Source organism: Uloborus diversus, chromosome 8, assembly GCF_026930045.1.
Source record: "Uloborus diversus isolate 005 chromosome 8, Udiv.v.3.1, whole genome shotgun sequence".
Taxonomy (NCBI): Eukaryota; Metazoa; Arthropoda; class Arachnida; order Araneae; family Uloboridae; genus Uloborus; species Uloborus diversus.
The window spans coordinates 152,303,694-152,323,957 of record NC_072738.1 but is presented as its reverse complement, the minus strand read 5'-3'; the positions used below and the strand labels follow the sequence as shown (position 1 = coordinate 152,323,957).

The 20,264-nt window shown below is 37.1% G+C and overlaps 3 non-coding genes across 3 annotated transcripts; 1 reads left to right on the top strand and 2 right to left on the bottom strand.

The window, feature by feature from the left end:
- Positions 1–14,784: 14,784 nt before the first annotated feature.
- On the bottom strand, positions 14,785–14,925 carry LOC129228804 (U4 spliceosomal RNA). Its single transcript, XR_008580988.1, has one exon. It is a non-coding gene; the product is annotated as a U4 spliceosomal RNA (small nuclear RNA).
- Positions 14,926–19,347: 4,422 nt separating this feature from the next.
- On the top strand, positions 19,348–19,508 carry LOC129228741 (U1 spliceosomal RNA). The gene has a single exon (XR_008580935.1). It is a non-coding gene; the product is annotated as a U1 spliceosomal RNA (small nuclear RNA).
- Positions 19,509–20,074: 566 nt separating this feature from the next.
- On the bottom strand, positions 20,075–20,191 carry LOC129228817 (U5 spliceosomal RNA). Its single transcript, XR_008581000.1, has one exon. It is a non-coding gene; the product is annotated as a U5 spliceosomal RNA (small nuclear RNA).
- Positions 20,192–20,264: the final 73 nt, after the last annotated feature.

The following is a 20,264-nucleotide window of genomic DNA, read 5'->3' as shown; positions in this document are numbered from 1 at the left end:
TTCATGATTTGAGCGCCCTTTTCTTCGTTTGTGGTGTCATTTTCTTGGAATTTTCGAAAACTACAGGAATGCTTAAATTGTTCTTTCTGACCCAGAAAGGTTATTTTGTCCTTTTGAGTGCGTTATGAGAAGTGCTTAGTATTTTTTTTTTTTTTTAAATTCTGTTATTTAAGCACTTTTATTATACTTGGCCTGATTGTCTCGGAGAAATCTAAGGCCTGGTTATGCTTATATCTCTTCTATTAGACCACTTAGAGACTTCGGGATTTCACTAAACGATTTGCTTAATCTTAAGGTACAACTTAGCGCTGAAAAAATAAAATTCTAAAATAAAATAATTATTTCAGTTAAGATGGAAAACAGGAAGTTTCATGTAATTTCTCCATTAAATGTTTAAATATAAAACCCATTGTTACAAATTTTGTTGCCTTTCAACACTAATGTTAAAAGCAATCATAATGAAAATTTTGAATTAAGGCTCCTCTGCAGCAAGCATGAAATTAGCAAACATAAATCCTACAGAGGAACAAGGATTAAAGTTTAGTGTAAAGTTTTAGATGCGTACATAGGTTTTTTCCCTTTTAGTGGGGAGCATTTATATTAAAAACGTGAGGGTAAAATTATTCTATTTCTAAAATACATTTACACTAAAAAGAATAAAAGAACAGAATGTTTTTAAAAATACCAAGCACTTTTCATAATGCACTCAAAAGGACAAAATAACTTTTCCAGATAAAAAAAGGGCAATTTAAGAATTCTTATATTTTTCGAAAATTCTAAGAAAATGACACCACAAACGAAGAAAAGTGCGGTTCTAGTCATTTCAAATCAAACTTTCCCAATAAGAAAAATATGCATGTTTCAACACTCAAAGTTATGATTGAAAGCTAGATAATAATAAATCCGCTTCATGACGTGAGCTGCACTTTTCTTCGTTTGTGGTGTCATTTTCGAAAACTACAGGAATTCTTAAATTGTCCTTTGTGACCCAGAAAAATTATTTTGTACTTTTGAGTTCATTATGAAAAGTTCTTGGTATTTTTTAAAAAATTCTGTTATTTGTTTGTTTACAAAATAAGTCAATTTTTGTTCTGCGCACTTGGTTTGTAATGGAAACACAATGTTGTCAGCCCCGCTTAATCTTGTAACGGATAAACGAAAACCCCGCTTATACGAATAAAATCTCCAGGAACCGAATATTTCCCCAATGTTAGACATTTCGCAATGTTAGGGATCCCGCTCAATCGAACAATTTCCCCAGTTAATCGAATAACAGTGATTAGCTTTCGCATATGTTTTAACTGAGAAAATTTTTGAATACATTAAAAAATAATTAAGAGCAATTACTGACGCAAAAATTAAAAATTGTATTTTTCGGCAAACAACCGGGGGGGGGGGAAACATTCATAATCCAACAAAGCATATCCACTATTCTATTTATTTTCTTTTATCGTTGCCATTACCAACAGACAGTTGATAATTAAATTAAAAAACACAACGACATATAAACATTGCAGAACATAAGAAATTGATCGATATAATTGCGTAAAACACGGTAATTGAAGTTAGGAAGGTGTTCTCAAAATACCTTGAGCAAGGAATTCACTAATATGGACTGTCTCCAAAAAATATTAACTGAAAAAAGGTGTCGAAACAAAGATTCACTACCCACAGTTGTAAGTGACATATAATTTTCATACGTACTTTTATTTACTTAGCTTATTTAAAACGCTTTTTAATAAAAAAAAACATGTTTCTTCTATTACTTAGATATTGATTTATTATAAAGTTTTAAGACAAACGTTGTCAATCAGGAAAAATAAATGAAATTTCCCCGCTTAATCGAATAATATTTCTTGGAACTCATGGTATTCGTTTAAGCGGGACCGACTACCAGTTTTCCATTCAGTAGGGGAAATTCATCACAGACCGCCAACGATCAAGAAAAACCATCGTTCAGCTCACCTTAAACCTTATTATAGTATTGCACATTGATATCCTTAGACCTCATTAACAAAATCACTGATGATCTCCGGGGGTAGCTCACAGGAGTATTCATGAAAATTGTCAATAACAAAGTAGTAGAGCTTTAAATTTCCTTCAATTTGATATGCTGTTTTGTTATATTTTATTCAACTAATCAAAATTTACAGAATTTCAAACACGCACTTTCATGGCAAAAAAAAAATGGAACACTTGCCATTCACGAATTTCAAACTGACTCGAAAGGATCGCGCACTTCCTCTTTCCTCAATGAATTCAATAACCCTGATAGACAATAAAGAAGTATTTGTGGGTTACTACAACACAAATGATGTTTTTTTTTTGGGGGGGGGTATGAAATTTTGACTTTGAGACAAAGGGGAAGGAAAGAATAAGAATTGTGACATATCAAGCATTTTTTAATACAAATTAATTTATGAAAAGTAGCTTGTAAAACGAACTTCGTGACAAAGGGGGGGGGGGGGGGGGGGGGGGGGTAGGTTCTTAAAAATGTTGAAAAAAAGTGTGACATTGTTTATGTGGACAGTCCTTTACCAAGGAATCGGACGAAGATTTGCAAAATAACGTATTTGTAGTAGGAATTACAGAGTTACATGTAGTACAATTACATGAAGTAGGGTTAGTGGACTGAGGACGCACCGAAAGCCAGCACTATACATACTGTTTAATGAAATTAATGACGACATTGGTTTAATTTTATTTGAATTTGTCGTTACTGAAGATACCTAGTCTGTAAAACTATTAGGCAAAAAGAGGCGACCGTATAAACCATATGCACATCAATGTCAGTTAGAAAATTAACAAGAAGGTTTCTGTCCAACTTTCATAACATCAGTCAGCTGACAAATCCACGAATGATGAAGCTGTTGAAAAACGAGACAAATACGCTCCGAGCTTCAGGTGATGCTGATATTGCGAAGACGGCTATCATCAGATGGCAAAATTCTTCGGTAGCTATCATTGGAGAGGAAGCCCTCCTGACTGTTCTCTTGATAGCCAAATCCCCAACTGATCACCACATTCTACTATCAAAATGTATTAGAAATCTAAAATCATACAACATGTATCTTAGGTATTTATCAACAGTTCTTCTTCTCCTGAATCCATTGAGGCTGCTGGGGTCGTACTCATGGGGTGCTTTAGCAGAGTTGTAGTTTTGGCTGAACAAAACCTATTTTGGCCATCCCACTGGCAAAAACCGATCAAAACTGGATTTAATAACCATAGAGCTGACCAAAACTGTATTGTATAAAAGCACAATAATATGTACACACATACAGTTTGCATGCATAAAGTTGCCTATTTTAATGCATAATTAAAATAAATAGGATGTCAGTTTATCATGATTGAAATAATTTTTCAAACTAGTTTATTGATTTAAATGCAATTTTTCTTATCTGTCGCTGTTGGGCATTGTTCAAGCCTGACTGTTAAACACGCCTCCCTTGACATGACTTTTATTTCCATGGTAGACCGTGGAAAGCCGGGCGATGCAGCTAGTATTAACATTGAAAATTGCTCACAGCACAGAAACTCGTTTATTAAGAATACAAAAACAGCCTGCAATAAACTAATATCTATTCTTCACAAAACTTGCAACATATACTCAATGAATTAGAAAATAAGTAATATACTTTGATTTAATTTGAAACTCATTTTGTGCACTTAAAACTGTAAAAAATCTATATATTATGCTATTTACACTTTTCAAAATATATTTTTTAAAAATTATGACATATTTCCCCTATGATGTGACTAACCTTCTTAAACATGCCGCCATTTATGACTTGCCTAGGGTGTAAAATTGACTGTTTACTTAAATAATGAATAATCACTGATTAAAGGATTGATGTTTCATGTCTTTTAATTATGTACTCATTTATATTGATTTAAAATTCTAATATTTCCTACATCCCTATCCAATGGCCAAAACTGGACAAAACTGATTTTATCCATGCCGGTTTTAACCGGTTTTATCCGTGGTTAAAGCCACCACTGGTCGAAACTCTTACAAACCTGCACTGTAAAAAAAAATCCCAAACGTTACTGAGTGTTTCCGCGTTACGTTTCGGGATTTTAATGGTTTTTATTCACTTCCTGGAAAAATCAAGTTTCATTGTCAAAAAGTTTCCTGAATGGCTACAAGTTGCACGAATGCAGACTTTTTACTGGTATGAAAAATATTTTTAGCTCCCAGATTAAATATTAACTGAGTGTATTTATAAAATGAGTCGTCTTCAGGGCTATTACGGCCCGTCCACGCTAAATAAGTTCCCAAACGGAGCAGATAAGTATGGATCACGTAGCTGTGCATTGCTTGCAGGTGAGCTGCAATTCTGGCTTAGCTTTGGCTATGCATGCAGTAATGCTTTTGGAACTTCCCTGATAAATCGGGAAGATGCCAAGCTATTGTATCATACTTTCCTAAGTTTACTCTAATTTTCCAAAGACGCGATTGGCTACTAACAAGACGATTTCTGAATTTTTTAGGAAGATTCCAGGATAATATCAGGAAGGTTACTGAGTTTTAGCGGAAAACGTTCATGGACTTTGCAAGATATGTTACTGGCAGAAATTGGGCACATCTGCTGCCCATTATTTTCCAGGAACGTTTCTGAATCGTTTTTACAGTGAAAGCTCTAGCCACAGAAAAGTCCCTCGACGAGTTCCGTTACAGATCATTTATCAAAGTAGCTGCAAACGTCAAGACTGATCTCTAACTCTGCCGTAATGCCAAGTACGCCTGTGGCTAGTAAATTAATGGTGAAGTACCGGATTGGGGGATTAGGAAAGGAGGAATGACCAACTCGTGCCGAAACTCTCGGAATCGGATGCTGCTCCTGATGGAGTAAGGGCAGTTTGCTACAACGGAATCAAAACATTTATCCATGACGAAGGGGACGACGATGACATCAGTACATTACCAATTTCTTATAACAACTTCTCAACTGCTAGTGACATGACCCTTCCGCCTCAGAATAAAACCAAGATGATATTTTCATTTTTTTTATTTCTGTCAGTCCAAGCAACATTTACCTTATTACTATTATTAAAATTTTCAATTAAGATTATCAAAATTGAGTACATGCTAGAACTTTATAGTTATTGATTGCTTGTCAGCTGGGTGTCACGGTGATTGGGCATACGCTTCGTATTTCTTTGGTATCAGGATTGAATTTGCAGTTCAAGTGTTCAGTCGGTGGATTTTCAAGACAGTCGGGGTCCTTGTCTCATGATTGCTGCAAAAGATCCCTTGAGCGCCTGCTTGGCATAGACACTTTGAGACAGAAAGAGATAACTTTTTTTTCCTTTTTTTTTTCGAAATGTATTGATTTTCAAGAACGCATACCTAAAAACCCACTGGAAATGTGACGTTAAAAAATTTCACAATAAATTTAGTAAACATTCACTTTTATTCAGACCACATTTTTCCTGCCGTTTCCGACATAGAATGGATAACCACAAAATTTGGCTGCCCCTTCCCACTTTTAACTGCCTACCCCATAGGGTCGGTGACTCTCAGTATGTTTACTTATTACTTCTTTTTACCTATTACTTACTAATTACTTCTAACAAATTTCTTACTGAGGAAGTGCTGGCTTTCTGCACTTTCTCAGTTCACTTTCGTCAAACAATGCCATGGGTATGGAGCTTAATTAGTAATTCATACTGCATACACGTAGTTCTGCAAATCTCCGTCCGATTTCTTGGTAAGTGGTTGTCCATAAATGATGTTACACTCTTTTTCAACATTTTTCGCCCCCTCCTTATTTGTCACAAAGTACTTGTCATAAACTGAGTCTTATAAACATATTCGTATTAAAAAAGGCTTGTTGTTGTTAACTTCTTACTCTTTCCTTCCCCTTGTCAAGAAGACAAAATTTCACTCCCCCCCCCCCCCCAAAAAAAAAAGTCATTTGTGTTGTAGTAATCCACAAATACTTCTTTAGTGTCCCTCAGGATTAGCAAATTCATTGAGGAAAGAGGAAGTGCGCGATCCTTTTGAGTCAGTTTGAAATTTGTGAATGTCAAGTGTTCCGTTTTCTTGCCATGAAAGTGCGTGTTTGGAATTCTGTAACTTTTGATTGGTTGAATTAAATATAACAAAATAGCATATCAAATTGAAGGAAAAGAGAAAATTCTTCCGAAAATCGTCGATTTTTCATAACATATACCCGGGAAATTATTGGAAATTTGGCAAACTTGTGTAGAAACAGTTTCGTATTAAATTTATTTAGCTTGAATTTTTATTTTAAACGCATTTTCTTGAAATACCCAAAATTTTCTTCCCCTCTCTCCCACCTTCAGCTCATCCCTAGGGGGCTGGAACTTTTAGTATGTTTACTTGTGTCGTGTAGTTGCAAAACCGACCAACTCCTCAATTTTGAGAAACATGTTTTTTCAGTGTTTTGGGTGCTAAGATCCATGTTCCACCTATTGGATACCTAAAGTCACGGCAAAACCGACAAAATCCTCAATTAATATGCATTTGAAAATCCTGATGTGCTGCAAACCCGGCCTAATCCTGTCGTATGTGAGTTTCAAAACCGGCCATGTCCATATCCGCTAGATGGCGCTGCCGATCCAGATCTGGAATGTACCTTTTCAGCTTCTCTTTCTGTTTACCTTTCCCTGTGCTTCATAGTCGTCGTGTTTAATATTGGTCAGTGGTGCACGTTGCTTTGTCGATCATGGAAAAGTTTGTGGGTTACAGAATACCGATTTCAGTGGAGTCACTGTCCTCAAATGGGTAGCTGACGGCTGTGGTGGCCAAAACAAAAACATAACAATGATGTTCATGCTTCAATATTGGATGACTCGTTACGCCCCAACCCATCTGAAAAAAAGTGGAAGTCATTTTCCCCATTCCCCGTCATTCATTCATTCCTCCATATCGTGTTTTCGCCCAAATTGAGAAGTTGAAAAAAAATTGAGACCTTTGTTCAGCCTTCAGAATTTGACGACATTCTCTTGGAAAGTGGAACAGATACAAGCAAGGAAGAGACTACTACACTGATCTTGATTGGATGAGAACCATCAGTACCATCCTCAAAACCCACATCACAATGGCATTTCAAATTTGCACCAAGGAAGAGATTTTTTATAACCAAGCAGAATAAATAATAAGGTGTTGGTTCAAGGAGAGGTTTTCTATAGATCTGAGGTAGGAGCAAAAAAGTCTGTTGTGAAGACTAAGAGGGACATTGCAACCAGTAAGGTTACGAGTGTATTTCCAGGTTTACTGGTGAAGCCTCAGAAAGTGTGCGATGTCCAAAACTTACTGACCAAACATTTTGGGTCAAACTGGGAGAGGGATGTGCGCTTGATTTTTTACAAAAATATCTTGATGGCATCATCTGCTCAAGGTGATGGAATCATAGGCGAAGAGGAAGAAAACAGTAGTTATGAAGAACATCAGGAAGAAATGTGTGAGCCTACTGAAGACGATAATGCTGCAGTAGTATGAGATTCTAGTTCTTGAATGTTGATATTATTTTATTTTTCTATATTATTTTATTATGCTTAAAAATAATTCTGGTCAGCTGTTCTGATCTGTTTGATTTTTCAAATTATATCGTCTTATTCTTGAGAGTTATGTTTATCGTACCCTAAAATCCCAATATCTAAATTTAGTATAGCAATTTTTACGTTCAAATTAGTAGCAAAACCGACCAACTCCAAAATGAGTTGCAAAAGCGGCCAAATCCAAAATGAAAATATAAGTAAATACCCCCTCCACATACCACCACCATTTACATAAACGTTTTCCAACACCCTTCCCTAATATCACTAAAAACCAATGAGATTTAGTTTTGACCTCGATTATGCTTGATGTAACAGTAAAATGGCTTTCCCCAAAAATTTAGTTTTTTGGAGATGGCCAGTTTTGTAACTGCACGACACACTTACTAGCTAACCCTAAGAACATTCCATGCTCGCTGCACCTCTTTTTTGTGCACTTAGTGCCTGGACCCGTTTTAGCTTCACAGTTTTTTGAGATGGAATCGTCTGTGAAATCCTCAACTTCCTATGTATAATAAATAACGTGTTGAAAACAAGTGGTGGAAAAGATTTTTTTTTCTTTTCTTATTCTGTGAAACATTGACAAAAGGAGACACCGTTGGATAGCACTGTTAGTTAAGTTATACGTTTGATCTCATCGATCACTGAAAATTGCTTCCCATAGCAAGATATAGTTCAAAAACGTAGGCGGTATAAAAACTTTAGCTCTTATCTTCAGATAGAACGACTTTTCAAGAATGATTTTACCATAGTACATACTGGATTTTGTTTTCAGATTGCATTGAGGACCAGACGAATATTTAGAATTTCTGCCGACGCACAGTGGGGCCAAATCCCGAAAAGCTGGCCAAAACCTCAAAAATGAAAATTTGATTCGGGAAATTTTGACTTGGGGGATGGATGGGGGGATAACTGCTGCGTCAAATTTCAAAAGGAAAAGTGTCTATCCTCATACCTACGCTTGTGCCCTTCAGTTGAAAGTTAGCTTTCGTGCAGAGCGCACGCGTGTCGATAGAATTTAGATAGATGCCTAACCTAAAAATAACCAATAGAAACATTCAAACATTTGTTTTGACACCCAAAACTAAAATTTCTGTGTTTTACGTAATACGCTGCAAAGAATACATAAGCTACTAAATAAATAATTTTTTGTGGTATTTTTAAAAAAAATATTTTCACTGTACTATCCAAGGGTCTGGACCAGCTACGACAACACTTCCCTCTTCCTTCAACCGAGACTTCAAGAACAGGACCTTTTCTACCTACCCTTGCTTGCTATTGCCTCTCTTTCTCATATTATCTCTTGTATCGGTGCCTCCGTGGGGCAACTGTCGGATGAGAATGGGAATGTTTTTGACATTTAGTGCCACACGATCTCTTGGACTTGGTCTAGGGGTTTGGACCAAGGGGATCAGCTACGACAACACTTCCCTCTTCCTTCAACCGAGACTTCAAGAACAGGACCTTTTCTACCTGCCCTTGCTTGCTATTGCCTCTCTTTCTCATATTATCTCTTGTATCGGTGCCTCCGTGGGGCAACTGTCGGATGAGAGTTGGGAATGTTTTTGACATTTAGTGCCACACGATCTCTTGGACTTGGTCTAGGGGTTTGGACCAAGGGGATCAGCTACGACAACACTTCCCTCTTCCTTCAACCGAGACTTCAAGAACAGGACCTTTTCTACCTACCCTTGCATGCTATTGCCTCTCTTTCTCATATTATCTCTTGTATCGGTGCCTCCGTGGGGCAACTGTCGGATGAGAATGGGAATGTTTTTGACATTTAGTGCCACACGATCTCTTGGACTTGGTCTAGGGGTTTGGACCAAGGGGATCAGCTACGACAACACTTCCCTCTTCCTTCAACCGAGACTTCAAGAACAGGACCTTTTCTACCTGCCCTTGCTTGCTATTGCCTCTCTTTCTCATATTATCTCTTGTATCGGTGCCTCCGTGGGGCAACTGTCGGATGAGAATGGGAATGTTTTTGACATTTAGTGCCACACGATCTCTTGGACTTGGTCTAGGGGTTTGGACCAAGGGGATCAGCTACGACAACACTTCCCTCTTCCTTCAACCGAGACTTCAAGAACAGGACCTTTTCTACCTGCCCTTGCTTGCTATTGCCTCTCTTTCTCATATTATCTCTTGTATCGGTGCCTCCGTGGGGCAACTGTCGGATGAGAGTGGGAATGTTTTTGACATTTAGTGCCACACGATCTCTTGGTCTAGGGGTTTGGACCAAGGGGATCAGCTACGACAACACTTCCCTCTTCCTTCAACCGAGACTTCAAGAACAGGACCTTTTCTACCTGCCCTTGCTTGCTATTGCCTCTCTTTCTCATATTATCTCTTGTATCGGTGCCTCCGTGGGGCAACTGTCGGATGAGAATGGGAATGTTTTTGACATTTAGTGCCACACGATCTCTTGGACTTGGTCTAGGGGTTTGGACCAAGGGGATCAGCTACGACAACACTTCCCTCTTCCTTCAACCGAGACTTCAAGAACAGGACCTTTTCTACCTGCCCTTGCTTGCTATTGCCTCTCTTTCTCATATTATCTCTTGTATCGGTGCCTCCGTGGGGCAACTGTCGGATGAGAGTGGGAATGTTTTTGACATTTAGTGCCACACGATCTCTTGGTCTAGGGGTTTGGACCAAGGGGATCAGCTACGACAACACTTCCCTCTTCCTTCAACCGAGACTTCAAGAACAGGAATTTTTCTACCTGCCCTTGCTTGCTATTGCCTCTCTTTCTCATATTATCTCTTGTATCGGTGCCTCCGTGGGGCAACTGTCGGATGAGAGTTGGGAATGTTTTTGACATTTAGCGCGACACGATCTCTTGGACTTGGTCTAGGGGTTTGGACCAATGGGATCAGCAACGACAATACTTCTCTTTTCCTTCAACCGAGACTTCAAGAGCAGGACTGTGGAGTTAGTCGAGGGAAAATTACCGACTCCAAGTTCGACTCGACTCTTTTTTTTTTTAAATCCTTTTGGAAAGAAGGAAAAACTCTAGGCAGCAATTGTAATATTGATTCTTTTTGTAAAAGTTTCGACCGAATTTTGTTGTAAACAAAAGATACATTCGTTAGTTAAATTTAAAAATCAAATTTTCCAATAGTTGTATTCAACTCAACATATCCAAGTATTTCTTTTGTCACAGTCACTGTTTTCCCTGTTGACACTAACCACGAACAAATTGCTTGTAAACCCTCGAACAACATTTTCGAGATTAATAAAAGTTTAAGGTACTTGAATCACCCTGACTGTCATCTATCGGCCGCTTTTGGAGCTGCTGTCGAGTCCCGACTTACACGAGGGATGCGTTCCAAGACTCCTCGCGTAAGTTGAAATTTCGCGTTGTGGAAAAATATATGCATAGAAATTTTTTAAAGCATACCAAATACTTTTAGGCACTTATAAACACCCCTCAAACTGCTCTAAAGCATTCCTTAACCATTACAGTTTCTTCCAGGAAGAACTAAACTTTTACTGTGTTTAAAAAATAAAAAAATGTTATTCAACATGAAATACTTAAGATGCACAAAATGAATGACCAATGGGAATAAAATATATAAAATAAAACAACACGGTACGCACAGTATGCAGTAAAATTAAAATGATGCACAAAATAGTACTGTACAGTAAATATAGTAGCAATATTTACGAGTTAAAAAACAAAGATACTAGTGATGATTTATGCTCCAAGATCAGATCGTTATTCTTATCTAATACATTTTTAAATACGCTTCAACTTTTATTTAAAACGTTTCAATTTGTGGCTACATTTCCTCTACCTGATCTTTTTATTAACCCACAATGCAAGAGCGCGCGTAGCTTCCATTTTCCTAATTTTTACTTTGCTAGACTGCTCTGCAAGCTTCAATATTGAAACTTACTAGTTAGTTCTAAAATTTAACGGACATCTTTTTGTTTTGACTTTTAATTGTACTTATGGAAGATTCACTCATACTTATTGTCGCGCTATCTTTGACGTTTTGTAATTGTTCAAGCATATCGAGAATCTTAGACTTTTTAAATTTTTTTATCAGAAACTTTCTTTTTCTTCACATTTTCAAACTTTAGATGAAGGTGACACTAAGGTGCCATTATGGTTATTTGATGCACTAGACTAGTTTGGCGTGGGAACTTTGGCTGTGAGTGATGCTCAAAGGGATGTAATAACATTCACGAAATCAATATTTAGTAGCCAATAACGAAACTGATACTTCCTTCTAAAAAATTCATGTTGTGGGTGAAAAATTCGCGTTAGCTCTAGAATTCGTTCCTTGTAAAAAATTCGCTTTATAGCCATTTCGCGTAGGTCGGATCGCGTTGAAGCGGGAGTCGACTGTATTGAATCATCGTAGGCTACGTTTCATCCTATGACAAATTCCCATATAATCACGACTGCTATGGTGAAGTATCCGAATATGCAATAATTATTTCTTGAATTCTTTAACTATTTCTATTATTTTACTTATGTAATGGGGTCGTTTCCAAAATTTTGAAAGTATTTTTTCCGGAATGAGCATGTTTAAAAACATAGAATCTGACCATTTTTTAAATTATTTCTTTAAAGTTTAATATTTTTAAAAAATTACTTAAATCGGTGCTCTTTCATCGTTTAACGCTTCTGCCGATGACATCACAATAGTGAAATGCCATTCAGTGTTGCCATTCACGGTCCAAAATATTTAATTCGCATCTTTGCTCGCAAGTATTGGCAACGATATGGTTGATAGCAAGAATGGAGCGCAAGAGCGCAATTTTAATTCGCTGCTCGATTATTATAACGTGGAAATGTACAAGAAATATGCGGCAAAGTGCATCATCTGACGTCATAAAGACCACGCCTTGTTTGAAAAATCGGACACTTAAAAAAATTAATTTAGAAAAAACTGTTGGGAAAATGAAAATTTTTTTTGGGGTCTTGGTTTTTTTTTTTTTTGCTCATTCTATCCATTTCAATGACTAAAAGTGGTACTTATGACTGAAGGAAACCACCCCATTCTTTCGTCCCTTGTTTTGTTTTCATGAAATTGACACGGATTAAGAAGTTCAGTTTAAACATCAAATTTCTCAAAAGTTGTATCCAACTCAAAACACCCGTTCTTGCAAGTGTTTCGCTTGTCACAATCGCTATTTTCCCTGTTAACACAAATAAACTCTTCGTAAAACGCTCTGAACGTATTATTTTTCTTGCGAACAACTTCCCCGTAATTAACGAATTCTTTCAGTAAGCATTTCCCGTCTAGCGCCATCTACCGGTAGATTTTAGAAATTTCTTTCTTTCACAAACAAATTCCCACATCCTCACGACTGCTCTGGTGAAATATTACAGATAGAAAAAAAATTTTCCTTTTGTGAAAGTTTCATCCGCAGTTTATTGTAAACATAAAATGCATTTAGCCTTAGAGGTTCAATTTAAAAATCAAATTTTCCAATAACTGCATCCAACTCAAAATACCCATTTTTTAGAGTGTTTCTCATGTCACATTTCCTTTTTTCTGCTTTAACACGAACAAATTAATACAAAGCCCTTGGAATCCAATGAATATTTCTTGCAAACGAGGTCTCCGTGTTTAAAGAATTCTTTTAGTATGCATTTCACTTTTTCTCCACATAAGTTGCTTTGACTGCGCCACCTATCAGCGGATTCTGGAACTTTATTTCCTTCATAAATAAAATTCTCATAGCCTCACGACTGCTGAGCTGAAATCTCACAGAATGAAATATGAATACCTCTCCTGTAAGTTTTGTTTGTATTCCATTGTAAGCATAAAATGCACTTGAATTTGAAAATTACATTCTTCAGTAGTTGTATGCGGGGAAAGTTTCTCAAAGCGGATACGCTAAATTTGATAGTAAAAAAAAAAAGTTTTTGTTAACACTACGCACTTTTTTGGCATTCATAATTTTTTGGTTGCCATTGTTTGTATTTGAAAGAACAATTTCAAACTAATACGTTTCAATATAAAAATTATCAGTAAACCCTTCCAAAAACCCGCTTTGCCCACATGAGGTTAGCTCAAAGCGGGTAGTCAAATTAATTAAACAAATTAGTCAAGTTAAACTAACTTGGACGGTGACGTAGCTCACAGCTTTGTTGGCCAAGCTATTCAATTCAGCGAACCCATGCTCAATTGTAGGGAAGCTCAGTGTTCCTGCAGTTGCATCAGGATCAGTTACCATCTGCCCAAAGCGGGTAGGCTTTTACATTTGTGTCAGTTAGACTTGGCAATATGAAATCGAAACTTCACGGCACCAAAGGTGTTTTCTTTGGTATTTACAGACCACTTACGAAATAAGCTGAACTGATAAGTCTTCTGCTAATTTGCACGAATAAAGGTGTACCCGCTTTGCACAAGGGCATGAATTCATTTCATCCAACTATAACCTCAAATCCAAACACATTTTATCAGACGCAGAAAAAAATACTCTTTATTTTGTTACTAAATTTAAAATTTTTCAAACATGTTTTCACTGCTAAAGTCGTGAAAAACTTTCAGAGGTTTTTAATTAATGTCTTCTTTGATTAGGGTCATCCGAAGATGCAACTAGCTAAGAACACTCTCGAACAACTCTCCTTTCGAACAAAATTTTTCAAAATCGGTCCACCCGTTTAGGCGCTAGAGTGCCACAGACAGACACACACACACACACACAGACATGTCAAACTTAAAACCCCCTTCCTTTGTGTCTCGGGACTTGAAAATAATTCAAGAGACAAAAAATCATGTTTATTTGACTAGTTACTTGTGTTTCTAAGGATAAAAACCAATTGTGTGGTTTTTAGTTATTGCTTTAGGGTTTAGATAAAATTAAAACTTATCCTCTAAAGGTCATCTAAAAACCCTCAGATTTTCCCATGGTAATAGGACTTTCCCAATTTGCACCAAATGTCATACTGAAGAGGTCACTGCACAACATCTGATTTTTTGTGTGGGTTTGGTACGCGAGGATCTACTGAAGAGACCTGCTTCTGTCTTGAAGTTGATTAAGGCGAACAACCTCATGGATCTGATCTGATTCAGAACAGAGAGATGAACAAGAAGAAGGAGAATTAAAATTTTGAGAAGTCGCCAAATTCTTAGTCTAAAAGAGCAATGCCGAAAAGTTTGAGGAACTCTGCTCTAGAATTTCGGAAAGCTTCCGATCTTCCGAATAACGGAGAGGAGGGCACTGTTAACTACTCCTAATGCACACGATTATAGAACTTCCCGCCAATTCTAACTTTCATTTAGCAAACCCCCGAAAGGGTTCCCAAAAATTGCCTATGCCGACGATATTTCACGTCGCCATGGCGGGGTATTGGGGAAAGTTTTCAACTAGCAATAGTTACGCCTCGGTAGAACCTCATTGGCTATGACACTGCCTCTGCGCAAAGCTGACGAAAAATCGCGTTTCCTATTCTTATACAAGTTGCTTAGGAGAAAAAACTGGCAAGCTAATGAAATTTAGTTCAATTTGTTATTTCAATACATACGTTGAAAAATTTCTACGTCTTTCACCAATAATGTAATTGCTCTTAAGTAGAATTTTATAGAAGACCTGGTAAATTATGCGATTTGTAACTGGTAAATTATGCTAGCAATGTAAAATTTTATTCTTCTATTTCTTAGAATATAATCTATGTTCAATTTTACTACTTTTATTTTCTCAATTTGTTATGAACGAAAATGCTGTTTCATATAGAATGCAGTAAAGTTCAAATAATGTGCACAAAATACAATTCCTGTACTTAGAATATATTGCGTCGTATTTCTTGTTCTGCCCTAGAGAAAGGGTTGCAATTAAATGTTACAAAAGATCAAGACAAGAAATTTCAAAACATCAAAAATACCTATCTACAGAATGATAGAGTAATGCTATATCATTCAAAAATATTTCAGAAAACTGCAACTTATTTTTCTTTTTAAATGGGTTTCATCAAGATTGCAGAAAAAAAAAAATGAACGTCTTTCTTAAAGTAAGTTTGTTTAGTTCACAATTGTTTGATTTTTTTTTTTTTTTGTCACAAAGAAAAAAAAATTCTTCTTCTAATTATGACAATTTTTTTTCAGACCAAGAACGTGGGGTACTTTGGTCCACCTCTTTGCGGGGGTACGTTGGACTGAACCAACATACCTCAAGTAATTAAAAAGCTTTTTTTTTCTCTTAAATCTGAATATGACAATATTCTATCTTTCATTTTATGTTACACATGTTTGGAAATAATAATAACTTAGGGTAAAGAAAGCAAAAGTATGTTTTGTAATTGTTTAACATAATACTGAATTAATTTTACCAAAATATTTATTTCATGTCCGCATTTTCTTACTATTTATACAGTTCATTCTCCATTTAACAACTTTCAAGGGACCACGAAATATCGTCAATAAATAGAGTGGTTCTAAAACTACAGTGAAGTATCCAGGACCATGAAAAGTAGAGAAAGTCATTATATAGAGCGTCTTTAATACAAATTTTTCCTTCAAATTTTGAATACCTGATGCTTTTTTAAAAAGATCAATGTTCGTTAAATTTAAAAGTGCCATGCTCTATATAGAACATGTTTTAAATGTCAGAAAAATATGATTTTTAGAATGCGCATATGTGGTGAGTACGCGCATCTTTTTGAATTGTTAACAAGACATTGAAACAAACTGAAAATGATATGTGTGTTTTTAGGGAGACAGTAAGGAGAATTTTTTCTTTCTCAGAGAAGAGACAGAGGTAGAACAATAGCTTATGCGCGTGGGGACCGGTTCCCCGAAGATTTTCGGACGGCCGACGGCAACTTGCTAAGCAAGCGACAAGGCGCGGTATTGACTTAATCATGGATAATCCTGGGTCTCACTGGAAGTTTTTGGCAAGGGAGAAAACTATCGCAGACTGGAACACGGAGTATCTTGCCTCCTCAAATGCACGGTGGACAAGGAGGTTCTTCCCTACTGTTTTTCATCGTCAGCAGTGCAGCTATTTTTAAACAAATTTTAAACTGTCTCAATTTCTCACTGGCCATGGAAATTTTAAAAGTTACTTGTTTAGATTTGGCATTTTGCCAAATTTGCTTTTTGACTGTGGAGTTGGCGAGCAGAGCGCTGAACATGTTCTTCTGCACTGCAGTTTACAAGATGGCCCTAGGACTGTCTTCAGAAAAGGTTTGGTAAATTTTTCCTTATGCTGGCCGCCTGTTTTCTCGGATCTTGTTAAAAGATCCGAGACTTTTGTCATCTTTTCTGATTTTGTTAACAGTCTAAACTTTTAAAGTTTCAACTTTTTATGTTTTTTATACTTACTCTTGTAAGCCTCGTGGCATACTGTGTGGAACACGAGGAGTTTTTAAATTGTATTAAATAAAATAAAAAATATATGTCAGCGCTGCGCCTTTCACCGGGCTCCCGGAGGAGAGTGAGGGAAAAGATGGACGCCGAGCTTAACCTAAAGAACGAGGTGAATGACTACCAGACAAACTGGGCGAAAGAGACTGCGAATGAATCTGAGATGGATGAAGATGAAAATGTACCGACGGAGACGACCCAGCCGCTGGACTTGGACAAGTAGTACCAGATGGTAAGTGGTATTTCCATTACACTAAACCAGGTCCTAGCCAAAAACAAATATGATCACAATATCACCACTAAACTAATTAAGAAATGCAGGAAAATTAAAGACTTAGATGAACTGAACAAAGTAATTCTTAAATTAAGATTAGTTATTACCGCCATCCACGATCAAGTGGAAATAGATAAATTTGAATATGATAAAAGATACTTAGGCACGTTAATTAATACATTGTTTGATGCTGAAGAGCAAAAAGCTAAAATTTATGAGGGTAAATTAAAAACTCAGGAAACCCAGATAAATGAACTTGAAGTAGCAAATGAGGATTTGAATAAGGAATTAAGAGTTTATATGGAAAATCTCGATGACTTAAAATTTGAAATGGAATTATTGAAAAAATCTAATAATGACAGGCTAAATAAATTAGAGCAAGATCTGAATGATAGGAAATCGTCGAAGAAAAGAGGTATTTCGGATCAGGATTTGCCGAAGCTAGCCCTCGCGGTAACGGTAAGGGAACCAAAATTGCACAAACAAATGAGGAAAACGATAGTCATAAAAACATGATGGATAGCTCGGATAGCGAAGGTATAACTAACGTAAACAAAAGCTTTCAAATACAAACAAAAATAAGAAAAGTAAAAGAAATAACATACCGAAAATACATTTGGTTAAAATCACAGACCCTAAACCCATTTTAAAGAAAATACAAGAAAAAATCCAAGACAACGTTACATGCAAATTAACTGCTGGAGGCGAAATAGCTATCGAGCCAAAAACCTCAGAACAACATAAGAACATTAGAAATTTCACAGAGGAACACAATATCCAATCCTTCACTAACCAGCTAGATGAGGAAAGGTAACTCAGAATGGTTATTAGAGGCCTACCCATTGATTATGCAATTGACGATTTAGTTGATGATATAAAAGAACAAGGATACAATCCCATTAAGGTTATACGAATGACCAAAGGTAAAGAAAAAATCCCAATTCCCCTCATTTTTGTTAACTTCGAAAAAAATGACAAAAACAAAACATTCTACAACTTGGACAAAGTATCATATTTTAGAATTAGAATTGAAACTTTTAGAAGGAAAGGCCAAGTTACACAATGCTATAGATGCAAGAGATGGGGACATTCCCAGCATTTGTGTACCTTAGATCCCAGATGTTTAAAATGCGGCGATAAACACCACGGCAGAGACTAAAAAAGACGTAAACACCCCCCCCCCCCCCCCAAATGCTGCAATTGCGGCGACTCCCACCTTGCAAGCTCGTACGATTGCATCAAAAGACCCAAACCAAACTCCAAGGAAAACAACGTTAGGGAAAATGTCTGGAGAAGAACTGAGAGCAACGTCCAAAAACCAAAGCAAAGTATGAGTGTGCGACCAGACCTCACTTTCGCCGATTTGGCTAGTAAACATTCCACCTCAAATAATCAGGGTGCCATTGCTAACACTCTCAATAGTATAATTAATGCGATGCCTCGCCGAGCAAATAAATTGTTCCACTTCCCTGCATTAAGAAATTTTATACAAAAATCTATGGCCACCCAAACCCCACTATCAACTCCCAGGTAGGATACATAAACAGAAATGACAAATATCCTACCCATCGGAAACGCAACTACTTTGCTTTGACTCTCTGAGCACTACGCATAACCTCCTAACAAATTCGCAGCTTGACCCCGGGTAGGCAGCAAATTCGGGTGTTATTTTTTATTTTCTTCTAAATGTTGTGTTTGTCCTCTTATTGGTATTGTCTTGTCCAAAAAAAAAAATGTAAAAACTGAAAAAAGGCCGAAAAATAAAAAAAAAAAAAAAAAAAATTCGCAAAACTGAAACATACAAAAAAAAACGGAATTTTTTAAAAAAATTTACAAAAACATTTCTCTTCGTTGTCTTGTGTTCGTTTCATATCGCTATGACTCTGGTGTTATACTCAGCTCTCCTCGATAGATGGCGCTACATACTCAGAACTCTCCTTCATTCCACCGTGCCTCTGATTGATTCCTCTCCTATACTTTGCTCCGCCTACGGCGGAGACGATAGGCTAGCTCTTGCTCTTTTGATTTTATCGTGATGATCATTTTTTAATGGACCTTGGGTAAAATGGTATACCACAAACCGTGTAGGCAAATTTCAAATTAATGTCCAGTCTATGTGTATTTTTGAAGGGAAGCGCTCCTCCTGTAAGACACGCAACCAGTTTATTCTGAAATGAGAAGTAATATATAACTGTTTTCGCCGCTCCGTCGAGCATACTTACCTGGCACTGGGGATGCCTTGATCAACAAGGAGGCTCCCCCGAGCAGAGGCCCTTCATTGCACTTCGAAGGGTTGACGCTCGCCACATCCGCAAATTGCGGTTGCTTGGGGTGCGTAATTTTTGGTAGCTGGGACTGCGTTCGCGCTGTCCCTTGCAATTGAAGATTAAATCAAATTCGCGTTGGTAGGTGCAATATGGAGCAATCCCTCAATTACACTGCTAACTCGTTATAAAGAAGCCTGGGATAAAGATAAAGCAGAACAACACGATGTCGATAGCCGGGTAATACCATGCATTATTGTCCTTAATACGGTTTCAGACTGATTAGTTCAACGTCCTATCTGAACGTATTGATTGATATGTGGTTTGTTACAAGAAAGCCACAGTAGTTTAGTGGCGACATATGCAAGCCCGCTTTACATGGTTGTGGTGTCGAGGGCCGATTCCATATCATCATGTCAACCAAATGCAGTTGCTTTTGCGACGGTGTGCATATCGTCAGCCGAGCCAGAACACCCCCCCCCCCCCCTTGACGTGTTTAGTTAATTTCAGTGTCTTAATTTTTAGATAAGTTTATGAGTAAAAAAAACTTTTGTTAGTAGTAACTAGGTTACATTTCGGCTTGAAATTGGGAGTCGCAATTTTGAAACTGCGCTCTTATAATTTCAAAACAGGCGAACGACTGCCTACAGCTCGGTTGGCTTAATCTTTCCAAAATAACCCTTCTTTCGAAGGGTCCAAAAATTAGTTCAAGCTCATTTAAGTTGTTCCCCTCCACGGTAATCTTTAGTAAAAGGCGAAAGATTAGCACGAGGTTTGAAGGGAAACCAGAGCATAACCACGGAATGAGCCATTTAATATATATAACTCTTGACGTCTGAAAATAAAGTGGTTGTTAAAGAAAATTCT